The following is a 23,446-nucleotide window of genomic DNA, read 5'->3' on the forward strand; positions in this document are numbered from 1 at the left end:
ATCTTGAGTCTTGGCCTCATTATCCTTGGATCCTAAATCTCCCTTTTTTCTACTTGGATGGTGTATTTTCGGGTTAGTATAGCTTGGGAAGGAGACATTGGATTTTGTGGAGTTTAGGTTCTTTGAATTGAAAGATTTTGGAGTGAAGGATTTGGCTTTAAGGATGGAATTTGGGTTCCAAGTCCTCCTTGTGGAACTTGGTGTAGTGAGGAACAGCTAGGTCCATCTTGTTCTCGGCTTTAGGAGTAAGGATTGACTTGGTTTGTAGCACTTAGTGGATACAATCTTTGGTGAAAGGTCTCGGGAGTAATAGTAGGTGAGGTTTTTTGAGTGGTATGAGGTCGAGAAATCCTTTGGCTTTCCACCCTCTCCAATATTTCACTCGTTGAGGCCACATCCGAACCCAACTTCTCAACAGTTGCCTTCATCTTAGCCACGCCTTGAGACAAAGTTTCAAGACTAACTAAGAGGGCATTCATAACATTATTTTCCATGGTTGGAGAATTGGAACTTTTGGGTTCCATTTGCAATTGTACCTACGAAACAAGCAAACGCTAGTTCAAAATACGCTAGACATTCTTCACACTCGGCTTCCTCACTTGGTCCTTCAAGTATTGTAAGCCGGCTATCAATACTTGAGTTCTTAGGAATGAGTCTAAACTTGAGTTGGAGTGGATTTTGGTTAGAAGACTCAAAGAAGTTTTGTACGCACTTGAACGAAAAAAACTACGAACTATAAATGAGCAAAGCACCACAAGTAACACTTACACAAAAGAAGTACTCAAAAACTAGTTCACAACTTAGTAGGTTGTTACTAGTTGTCAACTAGTATAGGAGTCAATGAAAATGAAACTAATAGAGACAAGGAAAGAAACTATGGATGTCCAAGAACTTTAGTGTTTTTTTTGGTTGTTGGCATGGCCCACGATTTTTATTGTTATTTTTTTCTTTGGTCGTTGATATTGTTGTTAATGTGGAGTATAATGTTTTCAAGACATAAGTTGTGTTTAATCTTGTTTGTTGGTAATGAATTTTTGGTTTTGGAGTAACAAGACAAGTCTTTGGATTCTCTTTCCAAAGTTCAAAAAGGTGTACATCATCTTTCACCAACTTGCACTAAAATGGCAAAACACCTTTTTGCCTTGTTTTTCCCCCTTTCCTCTCTTAGCCTTTCTTGAAAGATGTTTTGACACATTTTTGGTAGGCAAGCTTTTGGTAGGTCTTTGTTTCTTTGCCACTTTAGTGTTGTCTTGAAAGTAGTCTCAAGACAACACAATGCCTTACCTCTCTCTTCCCTTTTTCAAATCAAACAAGGCATTTTGTTGAATATTACTCAAGAACAACATGAACAACAACAAGAACACTTTGAGCAATAACAATAGCTAAACCGTCCAACCTTTTAACAACAACTTAACAAAGCTCAAATCTTGGACTTTAGACTCAGGTGTACTAGGGAAACAACAAGCTAACACGTGAAACTACTAAGACAAGTAAAATAACACCTAATCTAGACACAAATTCGGCCAAACAACAACACCACTTCGGCCAAGACACCCAACCCGTAGAATAACTTCTTTTTGTAATATTTTCGACCTTGGAAACCTCTTTTAATGCTAGTAAACAAAGATCTAACACTATAACACACAAAACACACAAAAGTCACAAGAAAACTAGGAACAAATCTCGGTCAAAACAACAACAAGACACACTTTCGGCCAAGACAACAAGAATGGACAGATTTGCTTCTTTTTGGAATTTTCAGCTTTTCAACACCTCTTTTTTTTTTTGACTTAGAGAGACCAAGATTGGAAGTGTAGGAACAAAACCAGCCTTATCTCTGATACCAAATGATACCAAACGGTATCTACAAGAGCACAAAATAGTCTGCAAACTCACAAAAATAGTCCACACGTACAAGACATCAAATGGAAACAACAAACACACAAACTTGAAAGATAAGGAGATAGATAACTTGGCACAAAGAGAATCTAAAATGTAGCAACTAAATAGTGTATCAAACTCTAAAACCTCTACAAATCACATTAACAAGCACCAAGTTCTTACGGGAACACAAGAGGAACTCGTTTCACTCAAGCACTCTCATTTCTAGCCATCTCACAACACAAATAGAACCTTCCACTTGTGAAGCTTAAATTGTGTGGTGGTTTACTCTCTTCTTGAGAGGAAATATGGTGTTCAATGTTACAAAGTGATTTTAAAATGAGCTAACTAAGAAAATAAGACTAAGGGGTTCCTACTTATAGTCTATTACAAAAGAGATGGCAAATGACACATTTACCCTTAATGAAGGGAGTGGGTTTGGAGTGTATAAATGGGGCAGACTTGTAATGTTTTTAAGACACTCAAGGAATGTCTTCACACTTTAATACATATACATACACTCCCTTGGATTAACTTAAGACATGCTCAACCGCATCCATTTTTATAAACGCGCCTTGTAGTCTTTATAGTTCCCGAGCTTGGACAAGTCTTTGAAAAAGGCTTCAAAAGGTCTTCAATTCCTTTGCAAATCCAAAACGTGGACCTCCAACAAAAACTTGTAATCCTTGTGCTCCTCATGCTTGTATCACCAACATATTCCAAGTATTGACCATCCTTATGGCAACTGCATTGTCTCATAATATAGGTTTTAAGGCACAGTCCCATGGTCCATCACATCAATAGAACATCTAGATATGACAGTGTTGGTGAGCCATCCATCTTTCAGAAGATATTTATTCATATGTTGACTTCTTTTAGTACATGGTCCAGTTGGAAGCCTTGTCCCAGCCTAGACGGTTAGTATTTAGTAGAGGCTTTATAAACGAGCTTTAGTTATTGTATTGTCATAACATTTTTGACAATATTTGATTTCTTGTTTTCCTTGAGTTTCATTATATCTCCCACACTTCTTTTTCATATGAATAATGCTTATGATAGTATGCTAAGGGGTCTATCCGACCTTCATAGTTCGGGATGCCTATTGCGGCTAGGGCCTCAGCTCAGGTCATGACATATACCCACCAGCTCAAAAGTAAAAGTCAGGGCTTAAGTAGATATGGCTGGGGTACTCTCACTTTGTGTGCTTATATCGGGAACCTCTCTCTGCTCCCTCATCGTAAATCCATACTAACACCAGTATCTCTTCCCTATCTATCATAAGCTCCGCAAGAATTAATGGTCATTAGGCTAAGCTGGTATCACTATTGGAGATGTACGGGTCCTCAATGCAAGGACCGAGCTTGACAGATCCTTAATCATACTAGTTTGGTCCATGCTCATCGCCTCTACTCTTGCATCAACACCTAGAACCTCTGGTACACCTGCCTCATCAAACATAGCATCTAGACAAGAAAAGGAAAAGGTAGTGTAGCAATATTACCAAAGGCCCTCTCATGAAGCCCGTGTCTGAAAATGGCTGCAAAATCAATATCATAACCTGCCATCGTGCTTACTATCAATACAGCTCCATCCCAGGTTAACAGGCTATCCGCAGTAGTCATAAATAATCTATAATAGACTACTAGACACAAATACTTTACGGCAAAATTCAATGCCGCCTTCTTAATCACACCCTGCCCCTCTATGCAAGGGGTATCTATATCAAGAGGTGAAATATAGCTGGTGATCCATCTCACCATCTCTACTCTCTCTCCTATGCTCTACATCCCATATAGTATATCTGTCCCATACAAATATCAACCTATAATCACACCTTATAGTAGAAGCTGGAGCAATATACTCAAAACCAAAAAGAACTCGATAGATGGACGCCGCTGAAATATCTACCATAACACCTCTCACCAGCGTCTTATCTAACTAAGGCTGCTCTATTTTTTTATTGTGTCTGGAGGTAATCAAAGTTATTGTAGTGGCATATGAAGCATAGAACTTGTGAACCACTGCCTAGCTGTATGAACCTAGGGGTCTAGTTATCCACTTCAACTGATACCTTTCGAACGCAACCCGCAATAATGGTGCTCTAGTCAACCCAAATAACTCAATTTATCTTTTCTTATAAATAGTCCTTTTGGGCCAACTGGTCCATTTACAAACATATCTCACTCATAAATTGTTTGAAGTCCCTCAACATACCACCTCGGGTTCACCTTATCAATAGGTTTGACCGAGATATGTGTAGGGTCGAAAGCCTAATTTGTTTAAGCTAGTGGTTCTATGTCTGGTGGTGGCATGTGATGTGAAGTCTGGTCTGTACCCTCCTCAAACTAGGGTACTACTGATGACTGCTCATGAACTACTGACTTGGACTCATCTTGTGACCTCTCCACAGATTGGGAGTCATATATGGTAGCCTCTGGAAGTGACTCAGACTCAACCTTATTCGTATCTTCCTCCTCAGATATAGGAGAGTGTGGAGGTGAATCTTGGTTGACTTCATCCTCAGCCAAGGTACTGGTATACTAATCTGTGGCTGAGCTCTAAGCTGAGTAAAAGTAGGCCGCCTGTCCCACTGTGAACGATCTGCAAGTGGTATGCCCAAGATGGCCAAAACAATCATCTCAGTCGTAGCATGTATCTAGGCTCTAATCCATGGTCACATCACCCTAGTCGGGGCAATCAGGTACTCCTCCACCGAGCCACTACTCTCAGGGATTCATCCCATCGCCTCGAAGCTCCAGTCTTCTTCTCTTAATCCTTTGATTCCATGTGTACCTTAAAAACCAAGTGTTAGTATCCGAAAGATGGGAGGAGGACTGTAAAACTTGGAGAAAAACTAAAAATTTGAAAACTTCAAATTTTCCCTTAATTTTACATCCCTAGAACTTATACTCATCCCAAATAAGTCCAATATTTGCACATAAAACTAGAATCAACTTTTCAATACTAATGCGGCATACAAGACTCTTGGGATTCCTCGATCTATTTTACTTTAACTTCTGTTTAGGGCATGATCATCAAGTTATAATTCAAGAACAATGACCTATTTTTTATTTTAGGATAATTCTAGGCTCCCATATAAAAGTTTGTTGATTTCTACATATTTTGTAAGCAATTAAACATACCAACTTATTTATTTCAAGTTTAGCATAATATACTATTATTACGAGCAAAGAAGTTTACCTTTTGTTTCAAGATTCGAAAGTGAAGATTGAAAAGATGAAGAACCCTAGATTTGATGCACAAAACGTGCAATTAAGACAAGTTGTTACCGAGCAAAATTAGTGTTCTAGACTTATATGGATTTTGGAGGAAGTTGGTAAGCTTGAATTTTAGAGGGCAAGGAAAGTTTTGAGGTTTTGTGGGGTTGAGAATCAAGTTTGGATGCTCAAATAGCCCCATGGGGTTAGTTCTGGGTTGGCGTAGGCCCAGGTTTTTAAATGAAATTAGGCCTAAAATTGGGCCACTTACGGTACCACATATAGACCGTAGGCGGCACCTACGGGCCATAGGTGCCCACATTAGGTGGGCCCAATTTTTTGGCCCTTTTCCTGTTCCTGGACTTATTTTTCTAACACATATTGCACTACTTACGAAGCCATAAGTGGTATTTACAACCTCATAAGTATGTTTATAAGTGCAAGTACAAAAAACCCTCAACATTTCCTTTTAATATTCAATGCACAACTTACCTAGCCTGTGTAGGACTTATGACCTTCATGAGTTGGTCACAAAGTCCCCCTTACATGAAATATTCTGAATGATGATGTTCTAGGCCGTTCCTCATACTACTGTACCTATAAAAAAGAAAAACAACATGATTACTAAAATAGTGGGTTTCCTGCCACCCAACAATTGATTTAACATCTCAGCACAACGTGGCTAAGTTGGTTACTCATACTTCACCGACAATCCCATAGATTGCCTCCCATGCAACACTTGATTTATGTTGTGGTATGATGCGGGTACCTTGATTACTTATAATCCATTAAGATACCCAAAAGAATACCCTCATGGGTCATCAATACACTGAATAACCATGACCACCCTCATATTGGTTGGCTACCTCATAGTTCTTCAAATGTTGAACGTAACTTTTTCATTGTTATCTTTGAACTCGAGTTCTCTCTTTTCCATATCAACCATTGTACTACCCATGGACATGAATGGTCTTCCCAATATGATGAGCATCTCAAATTCTACCTCACAATATGAAATGACAAACTCAGTCGAAAAAATAAAGTTGTCAACTTTCACTAACACATCAAACAATATGCCCATGGGTTTCTTTACTGTGCGATGTGCCATCAACAAATGCATAGTAGTCGGTTCTAAAGGGATCAAGCCCAATTGCTTGAATACAGCTAGTGACATTAAATTAATGTTGGCTCCCAAGTCACATAAAGCTCTGGAAAACTTGGATGTCCAGATGGTACATGGGATTGTAAATGCTCCGGGATCACCCTTCTTTTGGGGTAGAGATTTAAAAGTTACTACACTTTAATGGTGCAATCCACCAACATCTTCAAAACTAATCGCTCTTTTCATTGTAACCAATTTTTTCATAAACCTGGCATAACTAATAACACTCAAATTACACGTCAATTTAAGTGTAAGGCGGCCATCGTCATTATATTTACCCAACTTTGAAGTCGGGGTCAAATCCATGAGGAATAATGTGAGTGGCAACTAAATTAGTTTGAAACGATAGGTATTTTCTAAAATCAAACCATTAGTACAAAAAGATAAAAATGGGGGGTTAGGAAGGTATCACACTTAATAGTTATTTTTGGGTTTTTCGAGTACAAATTCGGGGCTACGAATACTTGAAGTTTAAGAAATTAGGCACAGATCTTAGCATTATGCTTTCATAGGGGCAAGATATACATGGAGACATGATAATTCGGTGCATGTTCTAATTGATGATAATGTGGTAGGCTAGGTTGTAAGTACTTGGAGCTAGTTTGTCAACATAGCCTCAAAGATTTCAGTCATTGACTCTTTCGAGTACCTAACGAGTATTTCAAATAAAATCACCCAATACCTTAATTAAGCATCCATATTTCTAGGATGATACCTAAAGAATAGTCAACTTTACAATCACTCTTATATCTAAGATAGTGAAAATTTAGCAAACTATGCCAACAATTATCTACTATTGCATTGGTTCCCACATCCCTCTTTCAAGGATGATGTGGGTTCCTAAACTTCACAAGATAGATTGAGATTTCAAGAGTTTAGGATTTTCACCCACAAACCTATTTGAGTATTTGGGGTTTTCACCCACAAATCCCAACCAATTTACTCAAGAAACAATAGAACCCATCAATCACCATATTAACATATGCACAAATAAATCACAACCCACATGCAATTACACCCTATTCTAGTATAATCCCAAGAGAAAAAAAACTAGCTACTCATAAGATAAATAATAATAGATTTTATCCAAAATCTCTATTGATTTGATTTGAGAAAATCTTAGTTAATGTTACTTCAAACTATGAGATCCAACAAATCCTTAATGGGAGTTCACTAATCCTTCACTTGGAAGTGACTCCAAAATATTCTTCACCCAAAATTTATACAATATTGTCTTCTCAAAAAATGGAGGCTACAAGCCCTAGAATAATGTCTCAAAATTGGGAAGATGGAATATTATTAATGCTTAGAGTTTGAGTCTTCCTTTTGTCAAATTTGGGATCATCTACGTGCATTTACATTTCTGCCCTTGTGTTGTATTTTTTTGCAAGACTGCAATTGCATAGGCTTGGCCACAACCGCAGCCACTACGACCGCGGTAGATTGACCTTACTGACTAACCATAATCGTGGTCCTCAGACCGTGACCGTGGTAACTGAGGCCATGTCTGCTCCAGGTCTTCAGTTGCACTTTGTTTCTTTCTTTTGATCCTTTTTAGCTCCAATCCACATCTTTCTATCTCATCAATAATGTGCCTAAAATGCGGATATTAGTGCATTTAATCACAATTATGGCTCATTTATTCATTCAAAACATGGTAATATGCAAGAATTTTGAGTACAAATGAGTGGTAAAATCACCACTCATCAACACCCCTAACTTAAAGCTTTGCTTATCCTCAAGCAACACTGCCCCTTGTCATGAGACATTACACTTTTATGCCCAATTTTCATGCCTCAAATATCACAATGACTTCAAACTTAGTCACTACCACAAGTAACTCATTGCACATGGGCTAAGCTATTCTTACTATACCCCTCATCATAAAATGCAATATCTAAGGATGAACAAGACTTAATAGAGAAACCAAGTAACAACAACCAATAATCTAAAAGTGAATCATTTTTTATCAAAACTAGGCTATACTCCATTTTCCTTACTGCTTGGAAGATGACAAAATCACCTACCTCAACTCGTTCATATGCTTCCTCACAAGAAAGAAAATTCCACACACCAAGCTACCAACTATGCAATAAGGAATTTAAGTGCAAAAATTCTCTCCCTCACAAAAGAACTCTCTATATCAACAAGTGCCATACCATAGGCTTGTCCCTATTTCAATCGCTACTACAAAGAAAGTATATAGTTGAAGATCTCAAAGGATTTTTTTGAGCTTATAATGTAGGTTCAGGTTCAGGTAGGATATCATTTGGGAACAACATGGCTACACCCTTCATTGAACATCTACATCGCACTATTCAATCCATCTTTTTGACTATGGTCCACTTCTCTTTGATTTTTTCTCTTTTCATAAGCCTACTTTTTGCTTCCTTTGTTCTCCCATTTTCTTCTATTTCTTTTTCTTTTTGCAATTTTCATGCAATTTTTTCATTTGTTTGACCCGTTTTTTTTCAATTCATTTGTTTCAATGCTTGGGAACTTAGGCATTTCATTAACAACTTCATGGCCCCAAATTTACTTCCATCAATCTTCACTACCCCCAACTTAGGATTTTAGCCTCAAGTTGCATTTTCAAATTTCAGGAGGGTATGGTTCAAAAGAGGGATAAAAAGAAGGGTTCACAGCTTATAGCATGTGTGCTAAAGAAAGGTCCAAAGGCTCTACATCACTTTTTTTTACATTCATTTCAACTCTAACAACCATATTACACCACTTTTGTCTACCTCATTTCTTTTTGTTTTTTACCCCATCTCATAAAGCTTATTCTCAACACTATGGTGGGAGTATTCTCTGCACAACTTATTCAATTTTAACTAATTTTTTATTCTTTCCATTACTCAACTTACCACCTCAAAACATATCACTTTTTTAGAATACCAATAACTATCACTTTGGGGCTTCAATTTAAACTCTTTCTTCTTCAATTTCACACTCCTTAACTCACTAAGTTTACACTGAAGCACTTAGAAGCTTTGGATAAAATTAAGGTCTATCAAATAAGGGATTAAGCTACATATGAGGTTGCCAAAAAAAAGCTAAAAGCTCAACGGGGCTTACTAGGATTATGCAAAAGGATAGGTAAAAAGAAGGTATGAAACAAGGCTATCAAAGAAATGCCTAAATCATCTCTTAAACCCACACTCTTTATTTTGCTTTCCCACACATCACATGCAACAAGAAATATACAAATACCTCATATCACATATGGCAAATGCTCAACTCAAGTAGGATTATCATATACTCTTAACCAAATAATCACATGAATTCTACTTTAAGCCAACAAGTACAAGAGTCATAATCATGAGCCCAGGAGTCTCAAAAGTAGTAATTCAAAAAATCAACATGCTTTTTACCATCAAAACACTTGAATCATTATTCAACATAGTACCAACAAGAATATCTCACTTATTCCTAAAATAAAACAAAAAAAAATTAAAATTACCCCTAAAACTGGGAATTTTCCCTCCCCACACTTAAAAATATACTTTGTCCACAAAGCAAACTTTTAAAAGTGGAGGTACAAATACTCCCTAAGGCCTTTAGGCCTATCTAGTAGCATCCTTATACATCAAGAGGGTCCAGGGACCCCACTAGTCTTCACCATGCTCCTTAAACTGAGGTTTTTCGGTACTCAGACTTCCCATAAACCTGTGACCCAACAAAACAAAAACTACATGAAGTAAAAAAGCTAAAAAAAACTAAAAATAAAACATGCCTGCTTAACTTGGGTTGCCTCCCAAGCTGCGCCTAATTTAGTGTCGCGGCACGACCCAACTCAACTTAACCAAATTTCTTCATTCTTTTTCTCACACTTAGAGGCCATCTTCTTATTCGTTTCAAACCTCTTGAATGTGAACTCTCAAGGTTAATAACCTTCTCAACTATAGCCTTTTTAGGCTCATCAATCTACATCATGTCGGGCTTAGGTGGTTGTTGCTTAGGCTGCTCAATGAGGAAGTCTGAAGAGGTTTTTTATGGAATTATCTCCACCACCCCACACTTATCCCCTTCAATCATAATAATCATGCACAAATCTTTGTAGTGGGATAGTTTGTTAAGAGGTTTGTATACTTTGAAAAATGCCTCCGTATTCTTCAGCCCCATTGTGAGCATGACTTCTCTTACGTCTATCAAAGATCCTTCCGTCACTAAGAATGGACGTCCCAAGATGATCGACACCTATTCATCTGCCTAAAAATCTAAAATAATAAAATCAACAGGAATAATAAACTTACCAACCTTTATGAGAACATCCCCTATCACTCCTTCAGGATGGGCTATGATCTCATTTGCCAGATATAGTAGTATAGAGCTCAGTCTAGGATTTCCCAAACCAATATTTTGAACAAATATAAAGGCATCAAGTTGATGCTTACCCCTAAATTACTAAGTACACGGACCACCTCGCTATTCCTAATTTGAATGGGAAGAGTGAACTTCCCAAGGTCCTTGAGCTTTTTAGGAATCCTCTATGTCACTACCGAGCTAAATTCTTCAGTGAGTGCTACCGCCTACACATGCAGTTTAACCTTATTAGAGACCACATCCCTCATGTACTTAGCATACTTGGGCATTCCCTATCATATATCTAAAAGAGGTAAGTTAATGTGAAGCTCTTTGAACGTGTCAAAGAACTTCTTGAAGCACGCATCCTCTTTTGACTTTATATGCTTCTGTGGGAAAGGTAGTAGTGGGATCTTCCTCACTTCTTCAGCAACTTTTGTATTTGAGTACTCAGACTTCATTGAATTTTAACCAACTTTATCTATGACTAATTAGGGATTCAAATCTGCATCTACCTCCTTAGTTTTCTTTGGAAGTTTTTCATTAAGCTTATTACCCCTCCTCGAAGTGATTTCCATAACTTGTTTAGGCTATTCAGTATCACTTGGCAAACCCCCTTGAGACCTGGTGTTCTGTACTGCTGCTATTTAATCTATCTGCAACTCCAAGCTCCTTGTAGACGCTTGTTGAATTTTTATTTCTGCTGCCAACTATGCTTGAGCAGCTAAAATTTGTTTCATCATCTCTTCCAGATTGCCTGTGTCCTAATTTTCTTGAGCTTGTGGTTCTGAAACTGTTGCTACTGAGCGTTCTATTGTTAATTTTGGTGTCTAAGACTATCACTTTATGTTGTAGGCGTTCCCATAGTTAGGCCTCTGAACATTGCCCACAAATATCATGGACTCAGCATTAGAAGCATACATATCTGTCGAATGAACACTATTTCCACACACCACGCACCAAGTGCTCATCTGCTAGATTTCATTCACTGTGGCTACGGGCTGTATGGCACCCAATTTCATGTTGCTGAGCTACGCAATCAATTGATTTTGTAATGTAGCAATTTGAGCAGATATTATGGTAAACCGATCCACCACTAAAACACATGCAACCTTTTTAGTAGTACTCCTTAAGTCTGAATGTCACCCTAGATTTCCTTGAGCAATCCGATTCAGTAAAGTATACAACTCATCATACGTCATCTACAGAGCTTGACCACCAGCAGTTTAATCTACCAAAGTCTTTGTGTTATGGTTAAGTGCCTTAAAAAAGTATGAGCTAATACCTCATTGGACTATTGATGGTTTGGACAGTCCCGTAGAAGAGATTTGAACCACTCCCATGCATGATATAAATTCTCGTCTGGTTTCTATTTGAAGCACACAATCTTACTACGAAGTCTCGCAGTCTTGCCAAATAAAAAGAATCGGATGAGGAATCTCCCAACTAAGTCATCCCATGTTGTAATTAAATTTTCCAGCTCAGCATTCAACCACTTCTTCGCTTCCCCCAACAGTGTAAAGGAAAATAATGTCAACCTCACATAGTTAGTTGATACACCCATAGGGATAAATGTGTCACTGATCTACAAAAAATTCTACAGGTGGACTTGTGGATCTTCATGTGAAAGCCTAGGATCCACTGCTGATCAGAAGTTTCACCATATTCTGTTTGAGCTCAAAATTACCTCCAGCAGCCAGTTTTTGAAAAAAGGGAGGTCAAATTTGTCGAAAGTGGGATTGCCACTTCTATAACTATCCTGTGGCCTTCTTGTTCTTCAGTCATGATAGCAAGAGCATCTTGATCTTCTTCTATTTGTGGAATACGGGGGAGAAGGATTATTTCTCTCCTTCATTGATAGAAGCGTTGTGCAGGTTTGGGGCTTGGTTCAACTAATTCTCGACCCACTACTAGCTTACTACTTTGAAAACTTGTTTCCTGCAAATACAAAACCAAGATCAAGCGTAAAGCACCAAATTAATCAAAAATAGCAAAACTAAAACAAAAGTAGTTGCCAAATTACAAGTCCCCGGCAACGGTGCCAAAAACTTGACAGCGCGTAAGCACACACGCAAGTGTACGTGGTCTACCAAGTAATATAGTGGCCTTAAAGAAAGACGAATATCGATCCCTCAGGGACTTATGTTAAACAACTATCTAATTCTAGTTTAGCAATTGAGATAAAGTAACCACAAAAGTTTTAGAATTGTAAACTAAAAGTAAACTAAACTAATGCAGAAAAGTAATAACTTTTGACAATCAATGGATAGAGAACCAGGGTTAAGGCTCACGAACAATCATACTACGTCATTGAACTTCATTCGTTAGATTTCTTATATTGGTTATTGATTCGTAGGGTTTATCTCATGATCATGGTCTCCCAACCTCTAATCATCTACCTAACTTGGACATTACAACTATATCATTGAGTGGAGATGTAATAATACAATTAGATGCATAAAGCAATCATCCTACATGTGAACCAAGCAAGGCGTCTAGGCATATACCTATCCTAGACGCTAAATTGAATTCCTTATTTTATACAAGAATAAAAACATTACTTTGTTTATCCCCATGTTCTATCTTCTTTTCCCCCTCCCGAGATCAAAAGGTCGATAATATGTGTACTCTAAGGCTAGATACTCCTTAAAATAATTAAAACAAGGATAAACAAAACAACCAAATATGATAAGCAAATCAATGAACTTAATTCAAAATGAAGCAATTATGTTCTTGGCCTTAACCCCAGAAAGAGGGCTTTTAGCCGCTAATAAACATAACCGTAATCAACATAATTGAATACATGTTATCATCCATTAAAAAGCTAAATTAATGAGATATAAACCCTAAAATAAGTTTTGAGTAGCCCTATTCTAAGCCAAAGACATCCAAAAGTCTTGTACAAAGTGTTTAAGGTGTGTATATATAGTAGGCGAACAATTGTCGTGTGGGATTAGGGGGCATCGCCCGTTCTAGAGCATGGGCGCCGCCTGGGGTATTGAACCTCTTCAAAAGAGGATCATCCTACCTTATAAAACCACTATAAAGGGGGATGAGCGAGCTCTATAGTCTGCTATAGCTGGGGCGACGCGGTCATAATGCGTGCCCATACTGGAACTTGCTTCCACAATTTTGTCTAAGTGTTCATTGTCCATCCTTCCTTATGGTGTCATTTTGCCTTCAATTCCAGGTTTTTAAACATCAAAATATCATATACATCAACTCCACAAGCATCCTACATCATCAAACACCATGCATTAAAGTTCAACACAACACAACGTTAAAACTATGAGCTAGAAACACGAGCTATGACTTGCCCGCTTTGATCTTTGACTTATTGTATTAACTCTTAGCTTGTTCCAATTGCACTTTTCACATTTCAAAAAAAAAATTCCACTTAATATTACACATTAAAACCATTAGGAACTCATTTTATATCTTAGAATCCATCACACCTAACTTAAGTTAGTAAAACTAGTTTTCTCGCCTAAACTCTTATAGATTGATTTAAGACCAAACTTGTTTGAAAACACTTCTAAACATAATAATTACATACTTGAATACTTAGATGGTTATTTATATCATAATCAACATATAATGCACAAGAATTATCCTTAAAACAAGACTAAACAAGCTAGAATAGCAACACTAAGGTACATAAATACACCCAACATCAGGATCAAAGTGGGTAACTAGGGATTTCATTCAAGAATGGGTAGGATTTTTAGGATAAAGTGGTTTCCAAAGTCACAAAGATATCCTAAGATAATTTCTTCAATCAAATACAATTAAAATTAGCTTTGAGAGACTAATGGAGCAAGTTCTAGATAACACAAGTATATAAGAGATGAATGCAAAAAGCTCACTACACATGGCATGCAAAATTTGCCAAGGAGGCTGAATTTCCACTCCCGTTAGAGAGAAAACTGGAGTATCTATCATTATTAACAAGTCAAACATTTATGGAGTCATAAAAAGAGAAAGAGTTTTGTTACAAGGTTGCTCACGTCCATGCCCTTGATTTTTGAAAAAATTTTGGACGTAGGGGGTTGTTTGTTTTGCATTTGCACCATGCTCAATTTTCTAACTTACGACTACAACCAAAACTTTAGCCTCACATTTTGGCTTACTATGGGAAAACCAACCATATGGCTACTAAGACTTTGCCAATTGTGCACAATAGAACCTCAAATTTACAATGCCACAGGTACTCAGACTTCCCTTGCATTAATGACATAGATGCCACAGATACTCAGCATTCCCTTGTATCTATGGCTCAAAACCCAAACATGGCGCTTTACCCTTAATAATGTCATCACTCAATCTATCATAGGGCAAGGCTCGTCATGAATCATCATAATCAAAATAAAACTAAAGTAAAAAGAAAAACTAAAATTAAAACCACATGATAATTCATGAAAATGTGGGCACCATTAGAGTACCCAAATACTCCCTCCGTTTCATAATAAATTAATTGTTGGATTTTGGCACACAGATTAAGAAAAAAGCATTAAAGACATAAATTTAACATAACTTTCCATTTTTACCCCAGAAAAAGAAAAATCTGACCTTGTAATACCTTTTCAAAAGTTAATTGATTGTCAAATCATAAGGGTAAATTTGGAAAAAAATTCAATGATTCACTTATTTTGAAACACCAATAAATACCCCAACAATTCACTTATTCTGAAACAGAGGAAGTATAACATACCAAAAAACACAAAACAAAATATCATCCAAAATGTCATCAAACAATGCCAAACATAACCAGAACTATACAGAGGCACCCCTAACTTAAAAGCTAGCAGTGTCCCCACTGCATAGACAATAAGACAAGAGAAAAAGGGTGCTCCCTGAATCAGCCTCAGGAAGTTCTCTCTCAAGTAGACTCTATATCATCTCCACCATCCTCAGCAGTTGACCAATCAGCAGAGGCCTCATCATCACTCTCAAATTGGGGAGAAGATAATCTATCATGGGGTTTCAGGACCTTCCACAGGCCCTTAACCCCTTTTCAAATTTTGGTGAAGAACTTGTCGCTCTTCTTACCCCTCTTCTTTATCTTGTCATGCGACTCTTTGAGATCCTTATGAGACTCTACCAATGCTTAGTATGCTCTCTTGATCCTAGCCACTGTGGCTCCCTGAGTCTCCTGCTCCTTTGTGTACGTCTTATATTTTGTGAGTGACACATACGAATGACACCTGGTGGATGGCTCTCCCGACCCAGAGGCAAACCTGAAACAAAATCCCTAATGGCCCTAATATCCACACCAATATCCTCCAAGGGTACTGCAGTGGATGGTCTGCATGACTCTGATTCTTCAGTTGTCGACTTGCTTAAGTCGACTCTTCTCTTTTTACTCTGATTGGTAGCACCCTCACCCTGGATCATTAGTGGAAAGATGGGGGGACCTGGATGCACCCAGGTATCTACAGTATATTCCTCTACTTTTTCCCTTCTGTATAACTCAGTAACAAGGGGAGGAAAAAAATGAAGGTACCCCTTGGCTCTTGAAGTTCCTCCACTCTGAAAGTATAATTTCTCCTACATTCAGCTCAATTCCAGATAAGATGCAAGCCACCATCTGGGTGCACAAATTGGTGAAAATTGGCATGTGTGTGCAAGGCGACACTCTGTTGTAAATGATAGCCAACCAAAGTCTGGCCTCTGCTGAAAAATCGTTCATAGAAATACCTCTTTTTTTGGTAGCCAGGGAACTTTCTTGCCAGGACATAATATGTTCGCCATCCAGGTCCCAGGCTCACATGCTTTTGGATAAAATTGAGCCATATCCACATTAGGAAGCCCATACACCTCATTGACCCGCTCAACTCTAAAATGCACTTTCTTTCCCCGAATAATCATCACAGGGTTTGTGAGAGAGACTACGCTAAGGTTAGAGTAGAACTCACGTACCCAATACTCATTAGCATAGCAAGGTTTTGGGGTAAAACATATCCACCAGGTAGCAGTGAGTCTGACATGGAATCCTAGGATTTCTCCTCCACTTTATCGAGGCATATACCCCTTTTTAGGAGTAATTTCATCCTAGGCAGATCAACATAGTAAAGGTTTTGGCATTCAACGAACATAAATTTGTTCTTGTCAAAGTCTCCCATCTTTGTAACCTAGTACCTATAAGCTACACAATCTAGACCATCATTAGTATTATCACACCAAAAATATGCTCAATTATTCGAATAATCTCATACAGTGGTGTTATAGAAGGTTTTAGGGCGAGAAATGGGTGTGCAGAAATTTTGGTTTCTGCAGACAACTGCCCTCAGGTATGGCGATTGCGGTGCTAAAGAACATAGTCGACAGTTCTGCACATCACTGAAACACAAAACTTAACCCCAAATTTTTGTTCCAACTAGGCACATCAACATCATAATTAGAGAACTTAAGCCTAGAATGTGTGATTATAGCCCCAAACTAAAAAGGATTCACGTTAAACTCATTGGGGCATTGAATCGAACACATAGTGTACACATTATGTTCTACGGTTTTAGGCCTAATTCTGGATACTCAATACTTCCCCAATGGTGTGTACACTAAGTACAACAGCTAACAACCACAATACTCATAAACAAGCATGCATGTTGTATTAAAAACACTATTTCAGGCCTTTCCCTAAACTACAAGTTCTAAGCATATAATTACGTTGAAAACAAAGGAGTTGCGACAACATACCAAATGAGATGATGCAAAGATATTGAAATGAACACTTGGGTACTCAACACACAGCCAAAATTTGGAGATAATTTGAGAGGAATTGAGAATGGGCATATGGAAAAAATGTTAGGATGGTCACTTAAATTGATTTGCCCACGATTGCAGTCCTAGTTCTACAATCGTGGGCATGCAGCATCCGTAATCGTAGAGGCACGGGCCGAAATCATGGTAATCGAGATCAAAAATTAGGTCCTCTACATTCCTCTGTTCAGTCCAGGCATGCCAATTTCACCGTTTTCTTTTTTAATTTTAATAAAATTTCCTCCTACCACTATCTTTTCATGGATTATGCATGAACAAATGCAAAAAAAAAAATCTACTCTATCTTGCATAAAATAAAAGGATACGGGCCACTTTTAGTGGCTAAATGGGGTGCCTCCCATCAGCACTTAGTTTAATATCATGGCACGATGCCTCCTCCACTTCCATTTGTGATTCCACTTAGAAGATTTAAATCTCCATCCTAACTTTCGTTCACTATGCAATAAGCAAAAGAGGGGCAGAAGATTCAGATCTTCTAAGATAAAACTTGGAAAAGGTGGGAAAGTGATGAGGGAGCTTTTATCTTGCCATTTTAAGGACTTGAACCTTTTACCCAATTTCACATCGAATTTGTGGTTTGGCTCCTTGGGTAAAGGTTAGCACATCAATAGGCCACTAGTTGTATATCGAAAGTTGAATTCCTTGGCCATTGATGGTGGGGCTTCCAAGTGCTCTTTTGGAATGTCACATCCGAAAATGTAGGAATTGCAATCCTTCTCCCCACAATCTATCATTCGTCTAGGTGGATAAATTCCTATCACATCCCCTAGGCACAATGTTGAAAAGTGATTTGAAAGAGGTCTATCCCTAAATATTAGAATAGTTTCATCATTAGCACCTTCACCCCAAAATACGCTAGAGTCATTATAAGAGATTTTCTTGGCTTCTTCTTTTGACTCTAGAACCATTTTCTTTATCTTGGCATCTTCAACATCATGTGAATCAGTTGATTAGGAAATCACCGAGGATTCTTTGCTACCAAGCTCATCATCATAGTTTGGTTTCTTTTCTTGGTTGACCTCCTCTTAGAAAGTGGGAAAGGTAGTTGTATTTGCAAGGTTTATCTCCATGCCCACTTTCTCTATCTTGACAAACTCCTTATCCAATGCCTCATTGGCTTGGCGTATGTCTTGCATATTCTTCCCCATTGTAATTACCCAATCCAAAATAGTTTGAAGCATTGCTTTAAAACTGTTGGACCCGGTATGTTGCTCTTCCTCTTTCTCCTCATAAGACCTATCAAACTCATAAATAGAACTTGCAACTCGATTAGTATAATAAGGGGAGGGGGAATTTGGGAAATCACTCCAATGTCCATCTCAACCACCACACAAAGAACAATCATACTCCCAATTGGATTGAGATGGTGTTTCCATCTCTTTCCGGGGAGCATATGTGTAATCTCTTCCAGAGTGAGGTCTATCACAATATGGACATGGATCGTCAAGATAGGACATACAACTACCCAAATCATATTTCTCGGAAGATGCCACAGAGAAAAGTAAAATAAAATAAAAAATCTACCTAACACAAGAAACAAATGAAAATCACAAACAAATATTTTCAAGTTCGAATTCAAGCAAGTAAGCTAGAATTCCAAACTAACTTAATACTCTAAATTGTTCCCTTACAACGAAGCTATTTTTGATAACGCTCAACTTACATGTAAATTTAAGTACAAGGCAGTCGTCGTCAATATATTTACCCAACTTTGGAGTTGGGTCATATCCACGATGAACAATGTGAGTGGAGACTAAATTAGTTTGAAACAATACATACTTGCTAAAATCAAACCATTAGTACAAAAGGATAAAAATGGTGGGTTAAGAAGGTATCACACTTAACATTTCTTTTTGGGTTTTTCGAGTACAAATTTGGGGATACGAATACTTAGAGTCTAAACAATTTGTCATGGATCTTAGGATTATGCTTTCCTAGGGGCAAAATATGCATGGAGACATGATAATTCGATGCATGTTCTAATTAATGATAATGTGGTAGGCTAGGTTGTAAGTCCTTGGAGCTAGTTTGTTAACATAGCCTCAAAGATTTCACTCATTGTCTCTTTCGATTACCTAACAAGTGTGTCAAATAAAGCCACCCAATACCTCAATTAAGCATCCCTATTTCTAGGATGATACCTAAGGAATAGTCAACTTCACAATCACTCTTATGTCTATGATGGTGAAAATTTAGCAAACTATGCCAACAATTGTCTAATATCGCTTTGGTTCCCACATCCCTCTTTCAAGGATGATGTGGATTCCTAAAGTTCACCCAAACCCTTCATTCGAAGATAGATTGATCTTTCAAAAGTTTGAGAATTTCACCCACAATCCCTTTGAGTATTTGGGGTTTTCACCCACAAATCCCAACCAATTTACTCAAGAAACAACAGAACCCATCAATCAACACACTAACACATGCACAAATAAATCACAACCGACATGCAATTACACCCTATTCTAGCATAATCCCAAAAGGAAAAAATAGCTACTCATAATATAAATAAGTAAAGCTTTTATCCAAAATATCCATTGATTTGATTTGAAAAAATCTAAGTGAATGTTAGTTCAAAATATTAGATCTAGCAAATCTTCAATGGGATTTCACTAATTCTTCACTTGGAAATGACCCCAAAATATTCTTCACCCAAATCTTCAATGGGAGTTCACTAATTCTTCACTTGGAAGTGACCCCAAAATATTCTTCACCCAAAATTTATACAATATTGGCTTCTCCAAAAATGGAGGCTACAAACCCTAGAACAATGTCTCAAAATTGGGAAAGATGGAATATGATAAATGATTCGAGTTTAAGTCTTCTTTTTGCCAAATTTGGGATCAGCTACGTGCATTTACATTTTTGCCCTTAGGCTATATTTTTCCCGCAAGACCGCAACCGCAGTAGATTGCCCTTAGGCTTAGCTATGGACGCGGTAGATTGACCTTACTGACTAAACATAATCACGGTCCTCAAACTGCGACCGCGGTAACTGAGGTCATGTCTACTCCAGGTCTTCAGTTACATATTCTCACTTCCTTTTGATCCTTTTTAGCTCCAATATGCATCTTTCCATCTCATCAACAATGTGCCTGCAAATTGAGGATATTAGTGAATTTAATCATAATTATGTCTCATTTATTCATTCAAAGTATGGTGATGTGCAAGAATGTTTAAGTACAAATAAGTGGTAAAATCACCACTCAACAATACCTGAGCATCTTCTCCATAAGCCTCAATAAGAGGTATGTTCAAGCTCAACTCTTTCAGCATATCAATGAATTTCTCAAACTTCCTTTCTTCCTTCTTCTATTTTAACCTTTGAGGAAAAAACGGGGGAAGACATGGAATTTGCTTCACTATAGAAGTATCGGCCTTGACCTTGTCTTTATCTTTATCAACACCTGTCGCCTTGTCCGACTCTATAGTAGGTGTCTTATTAACCACAATATTATCATTGTTCGGTACCTCAACAATAGGCAAGGAGGGATCAACAATAGACTTACCACTTTCAGTGGTGATATCAAGATAATGATCATCATTCTTAGGATTTCTAACCGTGTTGCTCGAAAGGGTATCCGGTTGCCTCTAATTCAAAGTCGCAGACATCTTCCCAAACTATTGTTCTAATTATTTTGTCTTAGTTGCATACGATTACACCTTATGGGTCAATATTGAGATATCTTCCCTAATATCTTTAAGGCACGTTTCCTGACTTTCTTGACCCTTAAAAAACTTGGACAACAATGCCTACACGCTTGATTTAGCATCACGACTGCCTGGAGAAACATACTTGTCTCCCTTCTCCTTGTACTCATCTTTTTGTCTCCAGTCACCATCATGTTTCGTACTGCGATCTTTGTATCTATCTCTATAATAGTTCCGACCTTGGTTTCCTTGCCCCCTGGCTCGAAAACCCGCCAATTCTCGATCAAGATACTTAGCCTCCTCCTTTAATTCAGAATTATATGATCTAGAGGTTGCACCCTGTGAACTTACTGCATTCATCTTCTTAGAATTCACTATTGCAAACTGCTTCATCAGCAACCCAATATCCGTTCTAAGCTATGCAATCTTTTACATTACAGAATTATCAACCACTTTATGGTCGCTAGAAGACCCAATGGCATAAATACCAGCACCTCTCTCCGCCTCTCAATTATGCCACTCTTTGTTAGTGAGAGAGATCTAGTCTAGAATATCATATGCAACTTCCCAGCGTAACCATATGAAATCTCCCCCAGTGATTGTGTCTGCTATAGCGATGGAACTGATGTAGAGGGCCGTATCGAATATCTCCAGCAAGTTCATCCCTGAAATACGATGCTTGGGTACTATGCTCAAATTCTTCTTAAACCAAAACCAAGCCTCGTACATCGACTTAGAATGTAATTTCCTAAAGTTGTATATCTCGTCTTATTACTGCAACATTCTGGACGAAAGAAAGAAATAATCTAAGAATTGTCTGCGTAACTCATTCCAAGTGGTAATCGATCCTTGAGGAAGTTTCCCAAATCGTAATAAAGTTTCTCTAGTTAATGAAAAAGGGAACAACCTCAGCTTGAGTGCCTTCTGATCTACCCCAGGTATAGTATAAGAAGTGCAGATCCTAATAAAATTAGCAAGATGCATATTTGCATCGCCTGAAGCAAAACCCACAAACACACCTTTCAAATTTAAGAGCTGGATCATGGCACCGTTGATGTCAAACTTCACATTAGGAGGCAGTACAGGAGAAATAATAGCTCTTATCTCAGATGGCTCAACGTATCCCATAGCCTCCTCTTCATCATATAGTCGTAAGTTGACATGAACCGACCCGGGTCCTTATCGTAATGGGTGTCCCAAATCCGACCAGGACCGAAGACCACCCTCGTTATCCAACCTAATCTTCATCCGCCTTCCCTGAGTTGGCTGAATTTTGAAAATATAACAAGATAGTGTAACTGGACAAGGACTAACTTTGGGATAGGTCTATTCCTAGACCAACCCTACCAAGTTATACCGTCCTCCAAACTATACCAACCAAACCAATACTGAACCAAGGGCCATAAAAAAAGCCATAACCAACTAAGTTCCAAAACATAATATGATAAATCCCAAAATAAAAGAGGATAGAACAACAAACAATATCGTCAACTGGTATCAACCCAAATACCAATACCAATGCTAATTCTAAGGCCAACACCAATACCGACCCATCCATTCCGACCCACAACAGTACCACAAATCGTATAACCAAAAGAGTAAGAATATCCGATTGGAACATGCCACCAACCATAGCTAAAACCATTATCCAAAAATAAATAAAAATGTCTAAAAATATCTATGACATGAAATAGAGCCCTCCGAAAAGATGGAAACACACCACTTCAATCCCAGAGCTATCCCCGAGTCAATCACTATGTAAGAGGAGTAGAACAGTTGGTTCCTGCATAGCGCGGGTATACAGTTTCCCAAAGAAGGGTTAGCAGGTGAACGCTAACATGAATGTAAGGTAAGGATAAAATAATGTCATTCATAAAACCAAGTAAAACCATCAATAATGCATACAAACCATACATATATATATATATCCATATCGGGAAAGGTAATCTGTTTTACCATAATATTAAAACCTTTACCTAGGTTGTGTAGCTTTGTCATCCTAAACCACCCATGGCCTATATGGGTTTAGATCCTCCTGCTGAAAGGGCCCCAGTACCTGAAGTCACACGACTAGGGAAGAAAACCTGGGATGACTAATACATCCCCTAAAATATATAGTGTGGCATCATGCACACAGTCATTAGAACCAAACCTTATATTGGAAAATATGAGTTTCCAATTTAGATCCCTTCGGGACCTCCACCTTCCACAACTTTGCTACACCTCCCTCCTTTAAGCCCAACTAAAACCATTTTCTATCCAAACCATTATTCCATTATTATTAACCGAGGCTATTAGTAGTGGTATCATCATACCAACAATAACTTGCAAGTATTATCCTTAGCCAATCCTTAGGGGATTCCCATGTACCCCATATGATTTCCAATTAACCAAAACCATGGCCACCAAGGCCATTTCAATCCATTAAAACCATGTAAACCATTCATAT

The sequence above is a fragment of the Capsicum annuum genome, chromosome 3 (assembly GCF_002878395.1).
Source record: "Capsicum annuum cultivar UCD-10X-F1 chromosome 3, UCD10Xv1.1, whole genome shotgun sequence".
Lineage (NCBI taxonomy): Eukaryota > Viridiplantae > Streptophyta > Magnoliopsida > Solanales > Solanaceae > Capsicum > Capsicum annuum.